Raw genomic sequence first — 25,633 nt, 5'->3', positions numbered from 1 at the left:
CTGTGCTAACACCAGTCTCACCTCTTAAGGAAAAGAACTCTACATTTTACAAGTACATTTCTCCACACTTTTCCAAGTACTTCTGTTAAACCACACTCATGTGTTATTGAACCACCTGGTAGAGGTAGTCACAGGAGTGACTCCATTTCATTGTATCATGCTTCCATGATATTAAGATTGTGTTGCCTTGAAAAAACACCTATGGGAAAACAGTAAAATGTAGTTTTATTTGGCTGAAGATTTCAGTGCACAGGCCTTGTCTCTAAACTTGCCGCTGCTTGTAAAGCAGAATATAATAAGAGTGTGGAACTGGAGGTTGAAGAAAGTAATCACCTAAAAGTAACCAAGGCAGAAGTGAGAGAAACAGGAAGGTGAGAAGTAGAAAACATGCCCCAGAGAGCAAGTCTCAATGACTTCTTCCTCCCACTGGACCCATGTCCTAATGTCTCTACCACTTCCCCACTGCTCACCAAGATACAAATCCAACAGTGGCTCAATCCATTAAGTACCTCATAGCCCCATGATCCTATCACTCTTGCATCGTCCCCACCTCTGAGCAAAAAACCGTTAGGAACCAAACCTTCAAGACATGAACTGCTGGGGGATTATGAAGGTGCAGGGCATAGTGGAAGGAGTGTTCACATTGCTTAGAATGTGGACTCAACGCAGGCCTTGGGGTCAAATGAAACTTATTTCAGATCCATTCTCTTCCACTGACCCTCAGAGTTATCATGGACATGTCAATATACTCTGGAAGTATGAGAGTTCATGCACATTCAAGAGGGATTATGGAGACCACATTGTGTGTGTGAATGTGGGTGTGTCATTGTGTTTAGCAACCAAGACAAAGAAAAACATGAGATAGAGTGAATGTCTGCCCTACAGAATAAATGGGACACATTTTAACCTCAAGAACATGGGTTTTGGAAGTGGGAAGTATCAAAGGAGAGTAATACACATAGAATGGTCCACACACATCCATTTTTATTTCTGATTTCCTCTGTAGTGAACTACAATAATCTCAAGGAACAGAGATCCTGAAATATCCCAGGAGGATATGATGTCAACTTATGTGTATTGAACATAATCTATTGAGCCAAGCTTGGGAACAACATTCTGCTTCTCTCTTCTCTGATTCACATGGTATGCAGGCCATCCAGGAGGACCAAGGTCTTTTCCTGACACGTGAGCTGAAGGACCTTGTAGGAGTCAGACTCAAGTGCAATTCACATGACCCGTACAGTCATCTGCTTGGGTGCTTTCGAGATCCCATCTGGTTACTGTTCCGAAGATGGGCCAGAGATACTGGGTCATGTAGAGCACCTGCTGATGTGGCTCACTGGGGGACCCCTCTGGAATTCTAGATATTCTTCCCAGCCTGTCTGAAGAGCTTTGTGTGTGTCACCTTAGGTGAAGTGGGTACAAAGAGGGTGGGTGGCACCACGCTTGTGTGAGTCCGATTCAGGTACAGTTCTGTGGGGAATAAGGAGAGTGTCCTAAGTGTGAGAGGGAAAGGACTGAGCTAGGAGGCTCCCCTTGCCAGGGTCTCAGTTTTCCCAGTGACCGCAAGGACACAAGAACCTCCAAGCCCCTGCTTGATCTTGATCTGACACTCTTCAGGCTTAGCATGGGATCCTAGCCCCTCAGTGGGGTGGCCTGCCAAGGCTTTCTTGTCCCTTGCTCTCTCTAAGCATATTTGGAACCAGGCCCCCTGTCCTTGTACTTCCCTCTTCCTGGAACACACTACCCATGTTCTGCCCTGCCTAGATGCTCTTCCACTCTTGGTTCTGTAGCCCGGAAACCAGATGGTGGTTTCTCTGCCTCTGCCCCTGCCCATCTTTGGACAGGAGCGTTTTATGTGTTTTCACTCTGGGTGACTCCGGAGATGGGAGGACTGCCCGTGTCAGGGCACTGTGGCCTTCCTCCAGCTCCTCTGGCCATCAGGCCCTCCCTGCAAGCTGCTCTTCTTTCCTGCTGGGCTGAGGTCTGCAAGCAGATGTTCCAACGGCCAATTCTTTCCTTTCCATTACGTCCTACAGCTTTCACTCTGGTACCCAGAGGTTCCACTTCAACATCGAGAATGGTCCCTTGCTCTTGTGGATCTCATTCTCATTCTGTGCTCTGCTCCCAGGCAGCCCCAGGCAGCCCCCTGGGGTACCTCATCATAGTGTTCACAGTGTTCCTCGTGTACACACATGTGTCAGCTCACCTAGACTGATCCCTGGAGGGTTGGGCCTTACTAAGCTCGTTTCCTTAATGACGACCTACAAAACACAGGGCTGCTGCTTTGAATACTTCTGATGATGTGGCCTTTTCCCGAGCTCCCTATGTCTCCACACAGCTGTGAATTCCTGTGCAAAGTCCTTCCATTAAACCCAGACCACTGCCGAAGTCGGGGCAATGCTAGGTGTGACCGGGTGCCTGAGATCCTACCCCTCCGCTGTGGTGCTTTCACAGTGTATGTTACTCCTGAGTTCCAGATGAAAGGTGAACCCCAGTGCAGCAGTCTGGAGGGGTGTAGCCTGGTGAAAGTGGTTAGGCCAGGAGGCCAGGACCTCATGGGCAGAAGAGTGCCTTTAGCAAAGAGCACTTGTATAGCATACGTGGGGCCTTGGGTAGCTCCCCAGCACACACACACACACATGCACCCACTGAACTGAGAAGGGGAGAAAGACATATAGTAACATTAGAAGAAAGACATGGGCTGGATCACAAAAAGTTTAGATATAATTTTAGATGAGAGAGAGAGACTTTTAAAATGATCTCTGTGGTTATAAGCAGATCCATGCTCTGTGCAGCTAGAACCCTTTACAATACCAAGTGAAGATCTTCATAAAAGGGATGGGGCATTAGCTCAATGGTAGTGCTTGGTCAGCCCAAGGCCCTGAGTTTAATCCCCTGCACTGCAAAAATAAATGATACAAATTAAGAACACAAGAGTTATGAATATATGATTTTCAAGGCCTTTCCAATGTCACTAGACATGACTGGAAAATGAGAAACTGTGAATAAAAGGAGAGAAACTAGGAGCAACAGAGATAGCAATAGAAACTAATTGAGTGAAAATAGCTTTTTATTGCCAATTTTAGAAAGATTCATGACCAAGTGAGCACACAGTTTTCTAGAAGAGTGTCTCCAGAAATTGAATAAATGACAACCTAGTATTCTTGCTTCAGCCATGTAGGAGAAAACTGTGTACAGATTGACAGATATTCAAATGTCCTGGGAGTTCTTTTCTATGTGGAGATGTTTATGTTATTATCATAAATCACTTAAACAAAACAGGTGTATAGAAATCTTAAAGTAAATACCTTAGCGTAAAAAATCCTTACTAACATTTCCATACATCAGTACTAAGTTATATGATTTTGACTGGTAGACAAAGACAAACGATTCTCCTCTGGTGTTGGTCCATTCACATTTCTCTTTAAATTGCACTCTTAGTTATTATATCTATAGAAACCCAGCAGTTGCTTAAAACTCAACAGTCAAATCATTTTTTTTCTTTTTATGGCAGTGCTTTCTATAATATGATGAAATCAAGAATTTATATATAATGAACACAAAATAAATACACATACACAAACACATACAAAATAACTTTTAGGTTTGGAAAATTTTCTGATATTATTTCATTGAGAAGATTGTGGATTCCTTTGATTTGTATCTCTGAGCCTTCATCTTACCTGATAAATCTTCAATTTGGTCTTTTTAGGTTATCCCATATTTCTTGGAAGTTCTGTTTATAGTTTCTTACCATTTTTCTCCATGGTCCACATTATATTCACTTTATGTATTTTGGGACTGGGGATGTGGCCCAGTGGTAGAGCACTTACACAGCCTGCGTGAGGCCTGGGTTTAATCCCCATAATGAAAAAAAAAAAAAAAAAAAAAAAAAACAAGAAAAAATTATATATATTTTCTTCATTAGCTGAAACTCTGTCTTCCAAGTGTTCTAGACTGCTGGTGATACTTTCCATTGAATTTTTAATTTTGTTTATTGATTTCTTCATTTTGAGGATTTTTCCCTAATTTTCTTCAGAATCTCTATTTCTTTATTGAAGTGATCTTTCATACTTTGTTTTCTTTCTGATTTCATTCCTTACGTGGTTCTTTACCTTGCAGATCATTTTATGTACATTCTAAATTCCTTCTCTGGCATTTCTTCCACTGTGGCATCAATGGATTCTGTTATTGAAGTATCTTGGTTTGTTTGGGTGATTCATTCCCTTGCCTTTTCATGTGGTTTGTATGTCTACCCATATGTCAATATGGCTCTGAGTTAGCAGAGTTTCGACCCTGTGGATCTGTAGTATCCCTGAAGGTTTCCTGTACCTAACCATTTAGGGGGAGACAAACAATAACAACCACCAATGCAATATACAGCATTAAACCAAACAGTTTCTGTATTGACATCTAAAATAAACAGAAATGATATGATCAGTCATTTCCCACAGTAAAAATAGTAAGTTTGCAAATGGATTTACAGTTTTGAATAGTGGACTGGGAGAGAACAGAAGTGATGTAGGATGTGATGATTATGAGGGCAGAGGAGAGAAGATAGAAGCAAAAAAATGAAAGGAAGAGTGAAAGAGAACAATAGAGATGGGATGTTAGCAGAAGAAAAGAGAATTGAGACAAAAAACACATAAGTTAAAATTTTTAAAATAAAAAATAAAAATAAGGGCTAGGGATGTAGATAAGTTGGTAGAGTGGTTGCTTTGAAAGCACAAGGCCTTGGTTCAATCCCTAGCACTGAAAAAAAAAAAAAAAAACAAACAAATAAATAAAAATAAAAATAAAAGAATAAAAAAAACCTGAAATATACTAACAAAACATCCTAGTCCTCAAAAAATACTGATCCATGAAAAATAATTGGTTTCAAAATTGCTAGAAATGAGAAAAAAATATGAATACATATAAATGTCCATACCAACGAAGGTCACAATTTAACAAAGAGAAGAAAAAAGATCTCGAGGAGAAATTAAAGAATTGTGTCTGTTGGAGTTCAAAAGAGTTTCAACTTCCTTTCTCAGCAGTGTTAGGTGGGATTGCTGGGCAGAGAAAGGTAGTCAATCCTGTAGATTGAACTCCTGAAGGCAGGGTTTAGGCTTGGGTGGGCTCCAGGTTCTTCCTTGAATACCAGTTGGTCTGGAGACTTCAATCAGTGTGCCTCCATGGCTCAGCAATTGCTGGTCCATTCTGGAAGATTGCACCCCAGGGATCTTCCCTGGGTTCCACTCGTGTGGTTGAGGAGCCAGTTTTTAGTCTACTACATCACCTGTGGACTCCACACTTCCTGGTCTTGGGTTCAGTCTCCAAACTCAATCTCTCCTGTCCCCACCCTTTTATTCCCAGTCAGGCACAACTCTCCCAGCTAGTTCTGCAAGCAGCAGATTTGGAGTGGAAGGGTGAGAACAGGGTGGGTTACCACACCCAGTTGTCCACTGTGTAAACCTCTCTCCACACTTGATTTTCTCCTGGTCACTTAGACACACCCTATGTCGTGTAGCGTGAGTTTGCCAGGACTTTATTTGGGACCAAACTTGGGTTTGCCAGGAATCAGCTTCCCCAGCTGCTGACCACCATATCAGGGTTGCAAAATTGTTTCTTCTGTCTTCTGGGTACAGCCAGAAGAGAAAGTGGCTTCTGTCCCACACAAGAATATTATGCAGCACACCTTTCAGTTTAGTTGGGCAGTGTCTTTGATCTCTGAACTCTCCATATTCAGACACAGCTCAAGCCTACCCTGTGAGTTCTTTTAATTCCATTATCCCTCCACTTTGGTCTTGGAGGGGCTGCTCTGACAGGTGCCTCCAACCGAGGCAGCAGCTGTGACACTGGGGATTTCTTCCTTATTTTATTATATCCAATCTCCTGAGTCCCCCATCTACTTTGAATGTCCAGCATTAAATTCCAGTAAAGTTCCCCCAACCTTTTTTGTTGTTGTTGTTGTTCACCCACCTTGCTGAGAAGCTGCCTATCTCCTTTCTTGGTTTCAAGCTACAGAGCCCCCACAAAAGCAGTCTTCCCTATTTCATCATTCTGAAATCCCCTGTAAAGACAAAATAAATTTTATGTAAAAGATTGTAATGGAAGTCGGGAGAGGAATCCCAGTGACTCTCATTCAATTGTGGTATTTCTCAAGTAATTGGCAAAACTCAAAACAATTACAAAATTAATTTTGGAGGGCTTTTGGGGATTGACTCCAGGCCCTTACACCTGCTAAGCATGAGCTGCATCCCCAGCCCCACAGCAAGAATTTTTAGTTTTTGATGCATTACTTTTTAAAATAGTTTTTATTGTACATCTAATTTGAGAAGTGTTTTAGTCCTTCACTTTCGCTAGTATGCATTTTCTTTCTACTATGGTTCTAAGTTTTTAATTGCGGCCTTTAATGTTATGAATTTGTGAGAAAGAGGTATTCCAAATAAGAAAAATGATTTTTCAATATTATTTACTAAAGTCACCTACTTTTTAAAAACTAAAAAATGTGAGAGGATTTTGTACATTATTCCTTGTTGGAATTAAAATAATTAATGTTATAATATAATGATTGAATATTAATGTAAGGATTCAAGACAGACATGACTATCAGTTAGGCTTTGAACTATTTCTTAGGATTGTTCTTTATTTGTAATTTAGTAATTACACAATTCTTAATGTTCCTCTAACTTCAATACATTAGAATTGCTTTTTATATGATCTATTTTCTTAATAATATTAAACAGAAATGCTAGTTTTTTAAAATGTGCAATTTAAAATTGTACAAATTTGGTTTTTCTTAATAAGTGAGAGTAATTTCATGTTTTGAGAGTATAATAATGTAACACTAAATTTTACACATATCAACAATAAGTCATATTCAGTGAAAACTTATTGATTTTGGAAATTAAGTTTTAGGACAGATATATTGCCATTCAATACCACAATATTTCTCAGAGTCCTCTACAAATAATGTTAGTCAGGAATTAAAACCTAATATGTAACATTTATTTCCAGGAAGAGGGTTTGTCTGAATCTCTCCTGCACGCATCACTAAACACCTACCTCATTTTTACATGATATGTAAAATTTAATTTATCAATGATCAATTACATATTCTTATTAAATTATTTTATTATTTATTTTAGAAAGGGAATGCACAATTCCCCAAATAGAAAAAATCCTAATTGCTGATCCCAAGATAGAAAAATATTTTCAGAGACTTGTTGAAATTTTCCTGCTGATCAGGACTTAAAAGAGTTGGACAAGATTCAGTGCAATGCTACTATTTTGGATGGTCCCCTAATATCCCAGTATGTAAAGGTGAAGATTCACCTTATGGTTGTAGAAATAATTATTAGAATTTTGAATATAAATTTTTTTCTTCTCTTAATGTTTTATTGGTTTCCACTGTGTCTATAATTCCATTCCTGTTGTTGTTGATATGTGTGTGGTAGAAAACACAAACTAGTTTAAGAATTTAATCACCAGTTATTTCTTGAAATATGTATTGAAAGTATTCATACATACAAATTTGGTGGCTGAGAGTAGAGAGACTTACTTTGTAACTTTTCATTTTTCCTCCACTGCTACCATTAATACTGGACATTTTATATAGTTCAGGACTTCTCTCAAGTTTCATCGAGTGTATCTAAACAATATTTGAATAGTTAATTCAATGGAGTGTATTAGGAAATCAGTTAAAAATGTGGATTGAATGCTTGTCTCATTGATGATACTTTCTCAAAAACTTATGAAAAAATGTTACTATAGAATGGAAAATCAATATAATTTCCACAAACACATTTGCTAACAGTTTGCACGCATCTTCAAAATATCTTCATTATTGAAAACAGAGTTTTAAAAATACTTCCAATGCTATTATAATAGAAGCAATTCAACTTGGAAATATAACTGCAACGTGAAAATTTATTTTCATTGAGAATTCTATGATGAATCATATGATAATCAATTTTTAAAAATTTCTCCATTTCTCTGAATTTTTAAAGTGCAAAATAGACGACCATTAACCATTAACCACTGTTTCTATTATAGAAGAAGTACATTCATGTAGTCCACCTCATCTATATTAGGGGCAGTTGTGGCTCATCGTTAGCTCCCAGAAAAATGCTCCGCAGACATAGGTCTTACACAAGGAACTTTTATTTTATGCGGACGATTCACATCTGCTTGGGGGAAAGGAAAGAAGAAGAGAGAGAACATGGCGAATGGTTTCTCTCAGACATTGGATATTCATGGGCTGAGAAGAACCAATCGCGGAGGAGAATTCTTACAGACTGACTTATGGACCAATGACATATTAGAACGTAACGTGGGAGGCAGGAAGATTACGGCAGCTTAAGCCAGAAATTCCTGTAACGTGAGAGGCGGGAAGAACACAGACTGACAGGTGATGGGGAGGCTGGAAATTCCTGTAAAGGGAAAGGCGGGCGGAATGCAGATTGACAGGTGGTTGGGAGGCGGGAAATTCCTGTAATGGGAGAGAAAGGTGGCTTTATACCTTACATTCCCCCATTTCCTTTTTTATAAAAAAAAATGTATATATATATTTTTTGGGGGGTACATGGATGAAGGTCAGTCTTCTGTAATTACTTCCTGCTGGGTGTGGATGTAGAGCTGGTATCATTGTGGCAGGAAGTGCTGGAGACTTGATAGTTTCTCTGGAGGCACAACTGCAGCCAGGCTCTGATTTTTTGTGAGATCCTGATATTTCTGCAATACAAGTTGATTAGTTGACATGGAAGTAAAAGACAGGGGGCTCCCCTTTTTGGCTGTCATTCTATTGGAAAAAATTCAGTGGTTAGGAAAATTACAAACAGGTATCCGCTCTTCATGGCTGGGCATGGTTGTCTGCTATTTCAATAGTCTGGCTCCCGATTTCTGAAATGGGAGGAAGGGTGGAGGGCTTCATGATCTTCAGTCTGAGATGAAGGGGTCCCACAGGAGTGGCTGAGTATTGGTTGGAAGAAGCCTCTGGATTAGGAGCTGGAGAAGGGTTAGTGGACCAAGAATAGAGCTTAACCTGAGAAATGTGCAGCCATCCTGGTAGATTTTGTACCTTGACAGCTGTTGGCATGGTCAGGATCACTGTATGGGGTCCCTACCACTTAGGAGATAGAGGGATTGTAGCTTCCTGAGGAGGAGAAATAAGGACTTGGTCTCCTATTTGAAGAGGTTGGGTAAGGAGGCCAGATAAAGGTTTGGGTAGGGTAGAGTCAGCATAACCCCGTAGAAATGCTTGAATGTGATTTAGGAAAGGAATGGATATTTGAGAAGGAAGAAGGGAAGGAAGGGGCACTATTCCAGGGGGAAGGATGGGACGACCGTACATTAACTCAAAAGGGGAAATATTAGTTGGTTTTTTTGGGAGTGAGCGAAGATGCAGAAGAGCAAGGGACAGGAGTTTAACCCAGTTGAGGTGAAGTTCTAAAGAGAGCTTGGTTAAAACATTTTTAAGAGTTTGGTTTGCTCTTTCTACTTTGCCTGATGACTTTGGGTGAAAAGGAATGTGGAAATGCCAAGGGACCCCGAGAGCCTTGGCAAGTTGTTGGGTGACTTGGGAAATGAATTCAGGCCCATTATCTGACTGGAAGGAAGTAGGTACTCCAAAGTGAGGAATGATTTCATGAAGGATGAAGGCAGAGACAGTTATTGCCCTTTTGTTGGAGGTGAGGATGGTTTCAATCCATTCTGAGAAGGTGTCTATCATAACCAATAGATATTTAGATTTTCTTACTTTGGGCATGTGAGTGAAATCAAGTTCCCAGTCTTCCTCTGGAATGGTGCCATGGGCTTGGTGAGTCAGAAAAATGGGGGGCCTGACATCTGTAGGATTTGTTCGCAGGCAGACTTAATATGAGGAAGAGAGTTCCTTCAGAAATGAGATATCAGAGAAGGACAGTTACAGATGAGTTTTAGCAAATTGTAAGAGTGAAGAAATGTTGGGGTGAAACAGACGATGGAGATAGGAAAGTATTTCCCTGTTGGGGGGTGGTGGAGGCAAAGGATCATGGAGAGCCATAATAGGGGCTGGCCTGGACGAGAGGGCAGCCCTTTTAGCCTCCTCATCTGCCTTGTTATTACCTGAAGAGATGAATGATTGATGTGTTTGATGGGCTCTGCCATGTGCAAGGCCTATAGTTGCTGGGAGGTAAACAGCTTCAAGGAGTTTTAGAAGGTAACTAGAGTTGGTGATGAAGTTTCCTTTAGTAGTAAGAAGGCCTCTCTCTTTCCAGATAGCAGCATGAGAGAGGATAATGTGAAAAGCATATTTGGAGTCGGTGTAGACTGTGAGGGATTGTCCCTTTGCGAGGGTGAATGCGCGGGTAAGGGCAATTAGTTCTGCCTGTTGATTGGTGGTGTTGTTGGGTAGTGGTCCTGACTTTATTACCTTTTTAAGAGAGACAATGACATGTCCAGGTCAATGGATCCCTTTATGGAGAAATGAGCTTCCATCAGTGAACCATATGAAAGTAGTGTTGTGTAGAGCTCCTTCCTGGACGTTAGAGGGGTAGGGAAGTAACTCCTCCAGGGTCTCAAGGCAGCTGTGGGTTGCAGAAGCATGTATATTGGAAGGTAGGGGTAAGAGGGTGGCTGGATTTAAAGGAGAGCATGTTTTAAAGGAAATGGAAGAGTCCTCGATAAGAGTGGTTTGTAAGGCTAACACCCGACAGGGTGGTAGCATTTGCAGACTACCAAATAAGTAAGTAAGAAGCTTAGACAGATGATGAGGTGAGAGCACTTCAGTGGGAGCCCCAAAAGAGAGTTTTTTTGATTCCTGAATTAAGACAAATGCTGTTGCTAATAGTCTAAGATATGGTGCCCAGCCCCTTATAGTGGGGTCTAACCTCTTTGACAGGTATGCTACTTGTCCAAAAGTGGGACCAAACATGTGTCCTAAGACCCCCAGGGCAAACCCACTTTTTTCAGAGACAAATAGGTAGAATAGTTTGGTTAAGTCAGGGAGGTGTAGGGCTGGGGTTTGAAGAAGGGCTTTCCTTAAGATCTGGAAAGGGGCTTTCACTATGTTGAGGAGAGGTTCAGTGGGAGTACCGTTTGAAGCCTCATATGAGGAGCTTCCAGGAAAAATTGGGGATCCAGGATCATAAATATCCTGCTAATCCCAAAAAGGAAAGGATTTCTTCCTTGGTGGATGAAGTGGGCATTTCCTGTATTAAGCTTTTCTCTCTACAGTGATAGCTTTAAATCCAGGTGAGAGGCTGACACCTAAGTAAACAAGTTGAGGCTGGGAAAGTTGCACTTTTGCTGGAGAAACCCTATAACCCCTGTCAGCCAGAGAGTTTAAAAGCTTAATTGTGTCCCTTTGGGAGTCCTCAAGAGAGGGACTACATAGAAGAAGATCATCAACATACTGTAAGAGAAAGGAGGAAATGAATGTGAGAGAGGCAAGAACCTGAGATAACGTTTGGCCAAAGAGATGGGGACTGTCTCGGAAACCCTGTGGGAGAACTGTCCAGGTCAGCTGAGAAGAAACTCGAGTGAAAGGGTCAGTCCAAGTAAAAGCAAAGAGATCCTGTGAATCAGGGTGAAGTAGGACAGTAAAAAATGCAAATCTAGCACTGAAAAGTATGTGGTGGAAGAAGGGATAGAAGAAAGCAGGATGTAAGGATTGGATACAATGGGAAAGATGGGGACCACTGCTGAGTTAATGATGCGGAGGTCTTGCACTAGACAGTAAGATCCATTCGGTTTCCTAACAGCCAGGATGAGAGTGTGATAAGGTGAGTTGGCAGGGCGCAGGAAGCGTTTCTGCCTTAAATCCTGGATGATTGGTTGAAGTCCTATAAGTCTCCTTTGGGGAAGGGGGTATTGGGCCTGGGCTGGGTAGGATGTTGGGTCCTTTAGATGAATGAGTACAGGTAAGCATTTAGCTACAGAGGGTGTATGAGTATCCCAGACCTTGGGGTCAACCAGGGAGGGAGGGAGGAAGGGGATATGAGGACTCGGTTTGAGCTGTATATTCCTGTAGAGTCATAAGGAGAGGAATAGCAGAGGAGTCTTGGCTAAGGCGCATGGTGGGTGAGAAGGTAATAGAGGCACCCAATTTGGTTAGGATGTCCCTTCCCAGAAGGGGAATGGGACATGAAGGAATTATTAAAAAGGAATGAGTGAAGCCAATTTGTCCTATATGGTAGCTTATTGGAGGGGTTTGTAAGGGGTTATATGGTTTTCCCTCTACCCCGACAATAGAGGTTTTGGCAGGGGAAGTGGGTCCCCAAAATTCCCGCAGCACTGAGAAGGTGGCTCCAGTGTCTATAAGGAAAGGGATCTGCCTGCCTGCCACCATAAGGGTTACCCTGAGGGTCTACTGAGTCGTGATAGTCATCGGGTGCAGAACTCCCAGGCCCCTTCATTCATCCATTGCCAATCCCAGCAAGTTGCCGTAGGGAGGGGCCAAGGATAACCTGGCACTTCTCTGAGCACCAGGGCAATCCATTGCCCAATGTCCTGGTTGGTGGCATCTTGGACAAGGACTTGGGGCTTCTGGGGGTTGGGGCAGGCTCATGCCCAGTGGCCCTCTTGCCCGCACTTGAGGCATGAGCTTGGAGGTCTTCTGGGAGCTTGGGCGCCCCTAGCGGTGGATAGTTGGGTAGGTCTAGCTGGCTGAAAGGCTTTGGCCAGCATTTGGTATTTTAATCTTTGTTTTTTTCCTTCCCTTCTGTTATAAACCTTAAATGCCACTGCTAGAACCTGTGGCTGTGGGGTAAGGGGCCCCCTATCCAACTGCCTCAATTTGACTTTTATGTCAGGGTAACTTTGGGAAAAGTAATAAGTCATAAGTAGCTGCCGTCCCTCTGGGGTTTCGGGATCCTGGTTAGTATACCTGAGCATGGCCTCTGTAAGGTGGCTTAGAAATGCTGACGGGTTTTCATCTTTGTCCTGTATTACTTCCTGAAGTTTATCATAGTTAATGGGTTTAATAGTAGCCTTTCGTAGACCTGCAAGGATGCAGGTTTGAAACCTATCTTGCTGTAGACACCCAGCCTCAGTATTATAGTTCCATAGGGGCTCCCTATTTGGTACCATTTCAGCCCCAATGGGATGGGTTGGGGTGGATTGATGAATCTCATCTGCATAATTGCACGCCTGTTCCCAGACTCTCCTGCATTCCTCAGGGGTTAGGATGTTGGACTTGATTATGTAAATGTCATGCCAGGTAAGGTTATAAGACTGGGTTAGGTACTGAAATTCCTTAATGAAGGTTGCAGGGTTGGAGGTGAAGGAACCTAGCCGCTTCTCTATTTGAAACAGATTGGACAGTGAAAAGGGGACATAAACTCTGATTACTCCCTCCACACCAGCCACCTCCTGTAAAGGGGCTAAGACGTGCATGGGACCGCGTGGTGGGGGGACTTGGTGGGCTGAATGGTGGAGCGGAAGGAGAAACAGAATGAGGCAAAGAAGAGGAATGAACAGGGGCTTCTGCAATAGGAGGCTTGTAAGGAGATGACTCATCAGCTGGATTGAACTTGGAAGAGAAGGAAGGGTTAAAAGGTGGGGGAGAAGCCAAGAGAATGGGTTCAGGTTTTTGAGGAGTGCAGAGATTAGGTTTAGCCTGAAAGAAAGGAAAAACACGAAAGGGAAAAGTTCCTTTCCATGCACCAGGTTGCCCACATATGTACTTAATTATAACCAGTACAATTAGGCATATAATTATACCTAGTACAAAGCTAGAATTTAGGGTGTCATAAATAGACCATTCTGACTTACTATCTAAAGGACAATTTAGCTCTGATTCAGGGAATAGGTAAAGGGGTTTGAGATGATTTAATAAACATCTCAGGGGTGATTTTGCTGGGCTGGATGTCCTGAATCCCATGGTAAACTGAGACCCACCTGGCTAGTGGTTATTAGCATTCCAATAACCATGGTGCCAGGCAATGAGAGGTTAGAACAGAGGTTTGCTCGTCACCAAAAACCAGTGTTTAACCAGGCATTAGCCGAGAGAATTTGAAGACCTGGCCAGGATTTTGAGCGAGATGCAGCAGGAAATAAAAAGCCTCAAACCCTGAGAAAGAATCTCAGCACCATAAAAATCAGGAATCCACCCAGCAACTAGGACCAGCTATGGGGACCAAGGAGGTACCCCCACACCTCGGAAGTTGGGCGGTGGGAGCTGTGAGCGGCAGCGGAAGCTGCAGGGTGGCAGGAGGGAGCTGCAGGACGGGCGGTGGGAGCCCCAAGCCACGGTAGAGGGAACCGCAGGAATGACCGCTTATCAGATACGGGGGTGGGGGCATGGCAGGAGCCGCAGGTGGCCGAGATGTGTTTAAGTGGTCAGGGGCCTGCCTAAGGGGAACTCACCAATTCTGGAGTCCGGAATTGTATGCAGAAAACTGGGCATACAGGTAAATGGAAGGTGAGCCTGTCTCTGCAGGTGCTGGGGCTATCGGATGGGATTCCACTTGCTTAGTCAGCGAAAAAATCCATATCTGAGTCATGGCACCAGATGTTAGGGGCAGTTATGGCTCGTCCTTAGCTCCCAGAAAAATGCTCCGCAGATATACGTCTCACACAAGGAACTTTTATTTTATGCGGACGATTCACTTCAGCTTGGGGGAAAAGGAAAGAAGAGAGAGAACATGGTGTATGGTTTCTCTCAGACATTGGAATTTCATGGGCTGAGAAGAACCAATCGCAGAGGAGAATTCTTATAGACTGACTGATGGACCAATGACATATTAGAACGTAACATGGGAGGCAGGAAGATTACGGCAGCATAAGCCGGAAATTCCTGTAACAGAGGCGGGAAGAACACAGACTGACAGGTGATGGGGAGGCTGGAAATTCCTGTAAAGGGAGAGGTGGGCGGAATGCAGATTGACAGGTGGTTGGGAGGTGGGAAATTCCTGTAATGGGAGTGAAAGGTGGCTTTATACATTACACTCTACTCCTCAATGGAAAAGTTAAGGAAAAATTTAAAGACGAATATGGACACAACAAAGTGGTAGGATATAATTGCAATCCCAGACTTCTGATGAAGGGACCTAATAAAATTCAAAGTGTTGATGAAATGTGGACAACCTTGCCAATATGTACGGGTAATGTATTAAAATTATTAAATTTAAACTGAAACATTTTTGTATTCATTTAAACATACATATTGTGTCTTCATTATGAACATATTTTTGTGAAATTTACATAGAGGAGGAGAGAACATGTGGAGCTATATCTGAACTTGACCATGGCTCTGCCCAGCCTTCTGCCCCTCTATATTACGATGGGGATTCAGAGGAGTACAATTGTACAGAAAACTTCACAATGATTGGAGACAGATCAATTATATGTATTAGTGGAATGTGGACCCAACTTCCTCTGTGTGTTGGTGAGAACACCCTTCTCAAATTCACACTTAATGAAGTTTAAGTTTTACTTAGAAAATGTTTGCAATCGTATTTGTAAAATTTAGAGATATTCTTGAGAAGGTCTAGTCTTAACTATAATGAATTTTATTGCTCAGCATTTAATGAGTTTCCAGAAGAAATAAATAAAAGTACTCATAGAATTTATTAATGTTTCTATCTCTATTAATATTATTTATCTTATAAGTGTAGAGTTAGATTTTACTTATAAATCATCATATGTTTAAAATCTGAATACTCATTATGAAAAAAAAATAACTAATTGCAAACTACTGTTGTATCTATATGGTGCTCTGTCCTTCAAAGAATTAAAGTCCACTAAATAACCAAGTGTGACTAATTTTTCCTTAAGAATCTTTTCTCTGTCAGAGAGTCTAACAAGGATAAATTTTCATTTTCAAAGTTAGGAAGGTGAAGTTGTTGTGCTGCCACATGGGTGGGCCATAGGCCTCCAGTCACTATTACAACTTAGTCACTTAGTCACATGACACATGTGATGTTGGGCCAGGAAACAAATATCACTGATTAATTTCACTCTGCCCTGTTGGGGATCAAGTCTTTGATGACCAAAGAAAGGGTTCTTCACTTTTTTCTTAGACAGAGTTCTTTCCTAGAGTTTTCCTGGGTCCTTCATTTCAAGACTGTCCTAGGTTTCCAGTCTTACTTATTCATCGGATTTCTAGATATAATTAATCCCAGAATGGGATCAAGTTTCTCCAAGACAGGACTTACATTTGTTTTGTTCTCATGTGCTCTCAATACCCAGAAGACAGACTGACATACAGAAGCTATTCATTAAGTTTTTGTCAAATGAATCAATACATTTTGTTGATTATTAACCCTTATATTTTTTGCTAAACACATTCCTGGGAATAAAAGTGTCTTTCAGTCCTTTCAAGCCTCACCTCATCATTGTTCTTTTTTATATACAAATGGTTTTATGTGATTTCATATGGGAGGAAAACCCAAGTTAACAGTAGGAATAAGAACTCTCACCTTTTCATTCTAAATTACACCCACACTTGTGCTACATGTATTATTTCTTCTGATCTCACAGAGTTCTTCTTCCTGTGTTCATCTTCTACCTACTGTCTATAGTCAGCTTCATATAAGCCCTTCCAGCTCTCATAGGTTGGTCTACAATTGTACACTCCTTGTCAATATTCATTTCCTTTCCACCAGTCTAGCTTTTCATGCTTCTCAATAGATTTATTTCCTCCCAATAAACAAAGAAATCCTTTCAGAAACAAATCAAATCCAGGGACACCATTCCCCTTGGCCACAGATCTTCCTTTAGTTACTAGGACTTGCACAACCTCTTGTTTTTCCTTCCTCAACACTCTGGACCAACCCCAGCATGAGACTAATTCTCAGGTACCACATGTGTTGTAGTTTTTGTAAGATTGGTTTGCAGTCTTCCTGGGCTTTCCTAGTTACTGACTTTTCTCTGCTGTGTTCATCCTCACTTCACTCTGCTTTTCAAATTGTTAATAAGAAATATTATCAGAGACCTATACAGACATTTTATCAAATTCAAATAGAATTCTCATCTTCCCTGAATTATTGAAATATTTGGTACAGTAAAAGCTTCTGTAGTACTTATTTCACTCATAACAGAGTCAGCAAAATGTTATTATTATGGCATCATAATATTATTTGATTATAGTATGATCTGGTATATAGTTTCTCAAAGACTCTAAGAATGAAAAAAGAAATTATAATTTTAAAGCACCCAATTTCTTTTTCTTTTTATGGTGTGGGGATTAAACTCAGGGTCTGGAAATGACAGGCAAGCATTCTTCCACTAATTAATACTCCCAATGAGAGCGCTCAATTTCTTATCCCAAGTCTCTCTCTCTCTCTCTCTCTCTCTCTCTTTCTCTCTCTCCTCTCTCTCTCTCTCTCTCCCTGTCTCTTCCTAACTCTTGCTCTTACTCTTGACTCTATCTCTCTCTTGTCATATAACGAATCTGCGTTAAATATTCATGTCCTATTATGTCCTATACACTCTAGGTAGATTTTATTATATTATGTGACCACACTGAAAAATACATTTGAACTAACAACTTGTTATATTTCCATATATGGTGTTTTTATTTTAATATTTTAGGATTCTGGATTATAGGTAATATAATGGTGGTTGCAATTAGGAAAACAAATGGATATAAACCTTTAGCGACAAATTTCAAATGTGGGACCAAATTTAGTCTTTTGATAACTATTTACCTTGCAGATCTTCTGAGAAAATGAGACTCTTGTACTCTTGCAGTTCCCAAAGTATAAAATATCTTTATGACAGATATTCTTTCTGATATTTCAAAGACAGACCATGAGACTTACATTCATACATAAAGGTGCATCTCATGCAGTCGTGACCAGGAATAATTTGATAGAAATTATAGACATTAATCACATTTTCATTTTATAATTTTGAAATACAATTTTGAAATACATTTTCATTATACTGTACAGCTACTTTTAGGTTGGTCTGATTCTTATAATTGATCACTTCATGGAAATATTTTCATTTCATAGCAACAGACCAACATACGAAGTGTAAAGCACCAGGGTTAATTGTATATGAGGCAAGGTAATCAGATAAAAATGAATATAATCATAATTTTAACCTAGGTTACAAATGTAGGGGACTGGAATAGAAATATTTAATCTGTGTCAATGGAAGATGGGATCCTGAATTGACCTTCACAAGTAAGTTCTTGTTTACAATGTTTTCTATAATTTTTCCTATTTTCCTCACATGTAAAAGGAGTATTTTGTGCTTTTAAAGAATCTAGCTATGTTTTGATACCAACACTTTTTAAGCTGCAAGGTAAATTTTGTCTCTGTCTGCATTGAAACTTCTGGGTGGTACTGAATCCTGCATTTCAATTGAATAGCAAAGAACATTGCAGTCTTTTAGTTTTTCATATCTGTGATTTTCTCTCTAATTGTGGGCACTAGCTTCAATATTTTTGAAAGAGTAGGATATATGGGAAGTACTACCATACCAATTAAAAACCCAAATCTATAGCATATATTTTTAACATGATAATTTTACTTTATTTATTTTTTCAAATTTTAAAGTTTTTTTTTTAAAATTTATTTTTATTGTAAACAAATGGGATACATGTTGTTTCAGTTTATACATGGAGTAACAGCACACCATTTGCATATTCATATATTTACATACAGTAATGATGTTTGATTCATTCCATTATTTTTTTCCTTCCCCACCCCCACCTCTCTTTTCACTCCTTCCTCCATTCTTGTCCCACTCCCACCCCCCATTAAGTGTCATCATCCGCTTATCAGCGAGATCATTCCTCTTTTGGATTTTTGAGATTGGCTTATCTCACTTAACATGATATTCTCAATTTCATCCATTTGCCTGCAAATGCCATAATTTTATTATTCTTTATAGCTGAGTAATATTCCATTGTGTGTGTGTATATATATATATATATATCACAGTTTCTTTATCCATTCATCAATTGAAGGACATCTAGGTTGGTTCCACAGTCTGGCTATTGTGAATTGAGCAGCTATGAACATTGATGTGGCTGTATCTATGTAGTGTGCTGATTTTAAGTCCTTTGGGTATAGGCCAAGGAGTGGGATAGCTGGGTCAAATGGTAGGTCCATTCCAAGTTTTCTAAGGAATCTCCACACTGCTTTCCAGAGTGGCTGCACTAATTTGCAGTCCCACCAGCAATGTATGAGTGTACCTTTTTCCCCACATCCTCTCCAACACCTAAGGTTGCTTGTATTCTTGATAATCACCATTCTAATTGAGGTGCGATGGAATCTTAGGGTGGTTTTGATTTGCATTTCTCTTATTACTAGAGATGTTGAACATTTTTTCATATATCTGTTGATTGCTTGTACATCTTCTGTGAAGTGTCTGTTCATTTCCTTAGCTCATTTGTTGATTCGGTTATTTGTATTCTTGGTGTAGAGTATTTTGAGTTCTTTATATATTCTGGAAATTAGTGCTCTATCTGAAGTATGAGTGGCAAAGATATTCTCCTCCTCTGTAGACTCTTTCTTCGCATTGCTGATAGTTTCCTTTGCTGAGAGAAAGCTATGTGGTTTGAATTTATCCCAGTTATTGATTCTTGCTTTTATTTCTTGTGCTATGGGAGTCCTGTTAAGGAAGTCTGGTCCTAAGCCAACAAGGTGAAGATTTGGACCTACTTTTTCTTCTATAATCTGCAGGGTCTTTGGTCTGATTTCAAGGTCCTTGATTCATTGTGAGTTGAGTTTTCTGCAGGGTGAGAGATAGGGGTTTATTTTCAATCTGTTGCATATGGATTTCCAGTTTTCCTAGCACCATTTGTTGAAGAGGCTATCTTTTCTCCATTGTATATTTTTGGCACCTTTCTCTAGTATTAGAAAATTGTAATGATTTGGGTCTGTGTCCATGTCCTCTATTCTGTACCATTAATCTACCTGTCTATTTTGGTGCCAATGCCATGCTGTTTTTGTTACTATTGCTTTGTAGTATAGTTGAAGTTCTGGTATTGCGATACCCCCTGTTTCACTCTTCCTGCTAAGGGTTGCTTTAGCTATTCTGGGTTTCTTATTCTTCCAGATGAATTTCATGATTGCTTGCTCTATTTCTGTGAGGTAAGTCATTGGGATTTTAATTGGAATTGCATTGAATCTGTATAGCACTTTTGGTAGTATGGCCATTTTGACAATATTAATTCTTTCTATCCAAGAACATGGGAGATCTTTCCATCTTCTAAGGTCTTCCTTAATTTCTTTCTACAGTGTTTTGTAGTTTTCATTGTAGAGATCTTTTACCTCTTAGGTTAGATTGATACTCAAGTATTTTATTTTTTTTGAGGCTATTGCAATTGGAGTTGTTTTCCTCATTTCCCTTTCAGCTGTTCCACCGTTTGCATATAAAAATGCTGTAGATTTATGTGTGTTGATTTTATAGCCTGCTATTTTGCTGAATTCATTGATGAGGTCTAGAAGTTTTCTGGAGGAGGTTTTTGGATCCTCTAAATATAGAAGCATGTCATTGCAAATAGTGGCAGATTAAGTTCCTCTTTTCCTATTTGTATCCCATTTAATTTCTTTAGTCTGCCTAATTGCTCTGGCTAGAGTTTCGAGGACAATGTTGAATAGAAGTGGTGAAAGAGGACATCCCTGTCTTGTTCCCATTTTTAAAGGGAATGCTTTCAGTTTTTCTCCATTAAGAATGATGTTGGCCATGGGCTTAGCATAAATAACCTTTACAATGTTCAGGTATGTTCCTACTATCCCTATTTTTTCTAGTGTTTTCAGCATGAAGGGGTGTTGTATATTGTCAAATGCTTTTTCTGTGTCAATTGAAATCACCATATGATTCTTATCCTTAAGTCTATTGATATGATGGATTACGTTTATTGATTTATGAATGTTGAACCATCCTTGCATTCCAGGAATGAACCCCACTTGATTGTGGTGCACAATTTTCTTAATATGTTTTTAGATACGGTTTGCCAATATTTTGTTAAGGATCTTTGCATCTATATTCATCAAGGATATTGGTCTAAAATTTTCTTTACTTGATGTGTCTTTTCCTGGTTTGGGTATGAGGGTGATATTAGCTTCTTAGAATGAGTTCGATAGGGTACCCTCCTTTTCTATTTCCTGGAATACTTTGAGAAGTATTGGAATGAGTTCTTCTTTGAAGGTCTTGTAGAACTTGGCTGAGAATCTGTCTGGTCCTGGGCTTTTCTTGGATGGTAGATTTTTAATGGCTTCTTCTATTTCATTGCTTGATATTGATCTGTTTAAATCATGTATGTCCTCCTGGTTCAGTTTGGGAGGAGCATGTGTCTCTAGAAATTTGTCCATGTCTTCGGTACTTTCTATTTTGTTGGAATACAGATTTTCAAAGTAGCTTCTCATTATGTTCTGTATCTCAGTGATGTCAGTTGTGATATTTTCTTTTGCATCATGTATTTTAGTAATTTGAGTCTTCTTTCTCCTTTGATAGTGTGGCTAAGTGTTTATCTATTTTGTTTACTTTCTCAAAGAACCAACTTTTTGTTATGTCAATTTTTTGAATTGTTTCTTTTGTTTCAATTTCATTGATTTCAGCTCTGATTTTAATTATTTCCTGTCATCTACTACTTTTGCTGTTATTCTGTTCTTCTTTTTCTAGGGCTTTTAGCTGTAATGTTAGTTCATTTAATTGTTGACTTTTCATTCTTTTCTGGAATGCGCTCCATGCTATGAATTTTCCTCTTAGTACCACTTTCATAGTGTCCCAGAGATTTTGATATGTTGTATCATCATTCTCATTGACCTCTAAGAATTTTTTAATCTCCTCCTGATGTTTTTTGTTATCCGTGTTTCATTCAATAGCATATTATTTAGTCTCCAAGTGTTGGAGTAATTTCCATTTTTTACTTTGTCATTGATTTCTACTCTCAGTCCATTATGATCTGATAGAACACAAGGCAGTATCTCTATTTTATTTGCATTTCCTAAGGGCTGCTTTGTGTCATAACATATGGTCTATTTTCGAGAAGGTTCCATGTGCTGCGAGAAGAAAGTGTATCCGCCCATTGATGGATGGAATATTCTATATATGTCTATTAAGTCTAGGTTATTGATTGTGTTATTGAGTTCTGTGGTTTTTTTGGTTGGATTTTGTTTGGAAGATCTATCTAGTGGTGACAGCAGTGCGATAAAGTCGCCCAGAATTATTGTGTTGTGGTCTATGTGATTCTTGAAATTGAGAAGGATTTGTTTGATGTACAGGGATGCACCATTGTTTGGGGCATAAATATTTACTATTGTTATGTCTTCCTGATTTATGGTTCCCTTAAGCAGTATGAAATGTCCTTCCTTATCCCTTCTGACTAACTTTGGCTTGAAATCCACTTTATCTGATATAAGGATGGAAATCCCCTGCTTTTTTACTGAGTCCATGTGCGTGGTAGGTTTTATCTCATCCTTTCACCTTTAGTCTGTGGATGTCTTTTTCTATGAGATGAGTCTCTTGCAGGGAGCATATTGTTGGGTCTTTCTTTTTAATCCATTCTGCCAGTCTATGTCTTTTGATTGATGAGTTTAGGCCATTAACGTTCAGGGTTATTATTGAGAAATGATTTGTATTCCCAGTCATTTGGCTTATTTTTGGTTTTTAAGTTGGCTTGGTTTCTCCTTTGAATGCTTTTTCTCTAAGGTAGTTCCTCCCTTTGCTAACCTCCATTGTTGTTTTTCATTTCCTCCTCATGGAATATTTTGTGGAGAACATTCTGTAGTGCAGACTTTCTATTTGTAAATTCTCTTAACTTTTGTTTATCATGGAAGGATTTTATTTCATCTTCAAATCTGAAGGTTAGTTTTGCTGCGTATAGGATTCTTGGTTGGCAACCATGTTCTTTCAGAGCTTGAAATATGTTGGTTCAGGCCCTTCTAGCTTTTAGGGTCTGGGTTGAGAAGTCTGCTGCTATCCATATTGGTCTCCCCCTATATGTAATCTGATGCTTTTCTCTTGCGGCCTTCAAAATCCTATCTTTATTTTGAATGGTAGGCATTTTTATTATAATGTGCCTTGGTGTGGATCTGTTGTGATTCTGTGCATTTGGTGTTCTGTAAGCCTCTTGTATTTGATTTTCCATTTCATTCTTCAGGTTTGGGAAATTTTCTAATATTATTTCATTGAATAGGTTGTTCATTCCTTTGGTTTGTATCTCTGTGTCTTCCTCAATCTCAATAATTCTTAAATTTGGTCTTTTCATGATGTCCCATAGTTCTTGGAGATTCTGTTCATGATTTCTTACCATCTTCTCTGGGCCACTTTATTTTCAAGATTAAATATTTTGTCTTCATTGTCTGAGGTTCTGTCTTCCAAGTGGTCTAGTCTGTTGGTGATGCTTTCCATTGAGTTTTTTATTTGGATTATTGTCTCCTTCATTTCAAGGACTTCCGTTTTTTTTTTTTTTTTTTTTGAGAATCTCTATCTCTTTGTTGAAATGATCTTTTGCTTCCTACAGGTGCTCTTTTAGCTTATTGGTATTATCATTCATTGCCTGCATTTGCTCTCTTATCTCATCCTTTGCTTCGTGAATCACCTTAATCATGTATAATCTGAAGTCCTTTTCTGACATTTTTTCTAACATACTGTCATTGGATTCTGTTACTATAGAATCTAGATTTGTTTGGATCATTTTCTTCCCTTGTTTTTTCATATTGTTCATGTATCTTCCCCTCAAGCGCTGCAGATCTGGGGTATTACAGATTTCCCCCATAGGCTTATAGTGGCCCTATAGGCTTCCAAAACCCTTTCTGACAATGAGCTTCAAGCCTCCAGCAGGGGTCACAGGATGGGATTTGCCCCACCCAAAGATCGGAGCTAAGGCTTCCAGGATTATCCAAGATGGCTGCTCTGGCTTCCAAATGTGTTGGCAAATGGGGAGTTGCAGCTCAGGGGTGGACGTGGTCAGCTGGAGGTCCTGGAGACAGGATGCAGTTGGTCCAGCAGTGGTTCTGGAGCTCAGGTGTGTTTGGTGTGGTTGTGGGATCCAGGAGGGCGGGTGCAATCAGTTCGTCTGGGTTCTCGGTGATAGGGCACAGTCAGTTGGTCTGGGGGTCCTGGTGGCAGGGAGCAGTCGGTTGATGTGAGGGCCCCAGAGGCAGGGAGTGATTGGTCGGGCTGAGGGATCCTGGAGATGGGACTCAGTCAGTCCGGCCAGGGGTCCTACAGGGCCTGGCTGTTGTCTCAAAATGGTGGCAGCCATGTGTAATCAAACCTGCAGGTACTGCAACAGTGAATTTCCAGGCAGCAGCAGGCAGCTGGTTCTCCACTGGTGGTCTGCGGTCAATCTGCTGGCAGCTGTCGGATGATCGAAGGTGAACCTCGAGCGTTGGGTGATGGATAGGGGTAAGGCAGGCGATGGACAGGCGAGAGGCAGGCAAATGGAGGATGCTAGACCTGAATATTGGGAATCAAATGGAAGCTACATGCCAATTACTGACCACAGAGTTCAGAGAAAGTCGAACATGTCGATAATTTTATTTTTTAAAGGAAACAAAAATTACATGCAGTGAAGTACACATGTTCTTCTACATTTTCTTCCCGAAGCATTATAACTTTATAGTATTCTAATTTAGTTTTATTACCTTATATTAATTTCAAGTACAGGATTAAGTAGGAGTTGATTTTTTTTCTCTGTATGGGTAGCCAGTTGTTCAAGCAATACGTATGGAAAAGAATCAATTTACTATATAAGTATTACATTATTTCAACACTTTCTGTTCAATATGTAACCATAATTGTCATGTTATTTTGGGATTTCTATAGATGCTATTTATCCAATTGCAGGAGTTCTCTTTCTGTTCCTAGTTAACTGAGAAATTTTGATCATTGGGGAATGTTGAATACTGTTAAATTCATTTTCTTTATGTGTTGACAGTACAGTGAATTTTACGTTTGTGTGCACACATATGTATAAAGAATCTTAAATCTTTCATTCTTGAGGAAAAACTCTTATGTGTTTATGACATAACTCTCAGTTCTACTGTGTGGCATCCTGTAAATTTTAACAAGTTGTATTTTCATTTCCATGTGCCTCGAGATACATTCTAATTTCTCTTTTGATTTCTTCTTTGGCCTGCTGGTTATTTTTATGTTTTGGATAAGTTGTCCCCAAAACACTCATGTGCATGATAATGCAGGAATATTCAGAAGTCCTATGATTAGACAACAGCTGTGACCTAATCAGTGGATTAATCCATATGATGGATTATTAGTTTGAAAAGACTACTGTACTGGGTGGTGATTATAGGCAGGTAAGATATAACGAGAAGGAACATTGCAGGGGGTGGGCCTTTGGGCATTTGGAATGTACTACATTTGGAATATACTGCATTGTATCATTGCTTTGAGACAATTGACACAAGATCTAATCCTTTGGGTGGTCCCTCAGAAAAGTCAGAGCATTTGACTCAAGTGCCCCACTTGCCCAGTGAAAATCTAGAAGCTGGATTTTATTTTGAGTTGTGTAACTCAGTGCTGTTGGTGAGGGTATGGAAAGACATGGATTTTTCTACTGGCTTTGATGGATTTGTTTAGGGGTCACCTCACATTAGAAACATTTCAACCACTTTCTACATTTCTCTAAAAGGGATTGGTTCATGTATTGTTGACCAATATGTCTTGGGGAAAAGGAGGATTGAGGATTCCTAGTTTGTCACTCCCTTGTTTTACTCTTGATTTTATGTTTGCATTCATCAGA

At 39.9% G+C, this 25,633-nt stretch overlaps 2 long non-coding RNA genes across 2 annotated transcripts in view; both read left to right on the top strand.

The window, feature by feature from the left end:
- Positions 1–25,633, top strand: part of LOC306642329 — a 140,591-nt gene that overhangs the window by 40,104 nt on the left and 74,854 nt on the right. Inside the window, exon 2 of the long non-coding RNA XR_013758482.1 lies at positions 7,134–7,308. This is a non-coding gene — a long non-coding RNA (uncharacterized lncRNA). The remainder of the gene's footprint in view (positions 1–7,133; positions 7,309–25,633) is intronic.
- Positions 14,919–18,032, top strand: LOC306642332. Its single transcript, XR_013758484.1, has 3 exons — positions 14,919–15,068; positions 15,173–15,352; positions 17,925–18,032. It is a non-coding gene; the product is annotated as an uncharacterized lncRNA (long non-coding RNA).

Source organism: Sciurus vulgaris (assembly GCF_902686455.1).
Source record: "Sciurus vulgaris genome assembly, chromosome: 12".
Classification (NCBI taxonomy): Eukaryota; Metazoa; Chordata; class Mammalia; order Rodentia; family Sciuridae; genus Sciurus; species Sciurus vulgaris.
Note: the sequence above shows the minus strand (reverse complement) of the source record. Positions and strands in the feature narration are given on the sequence as shown.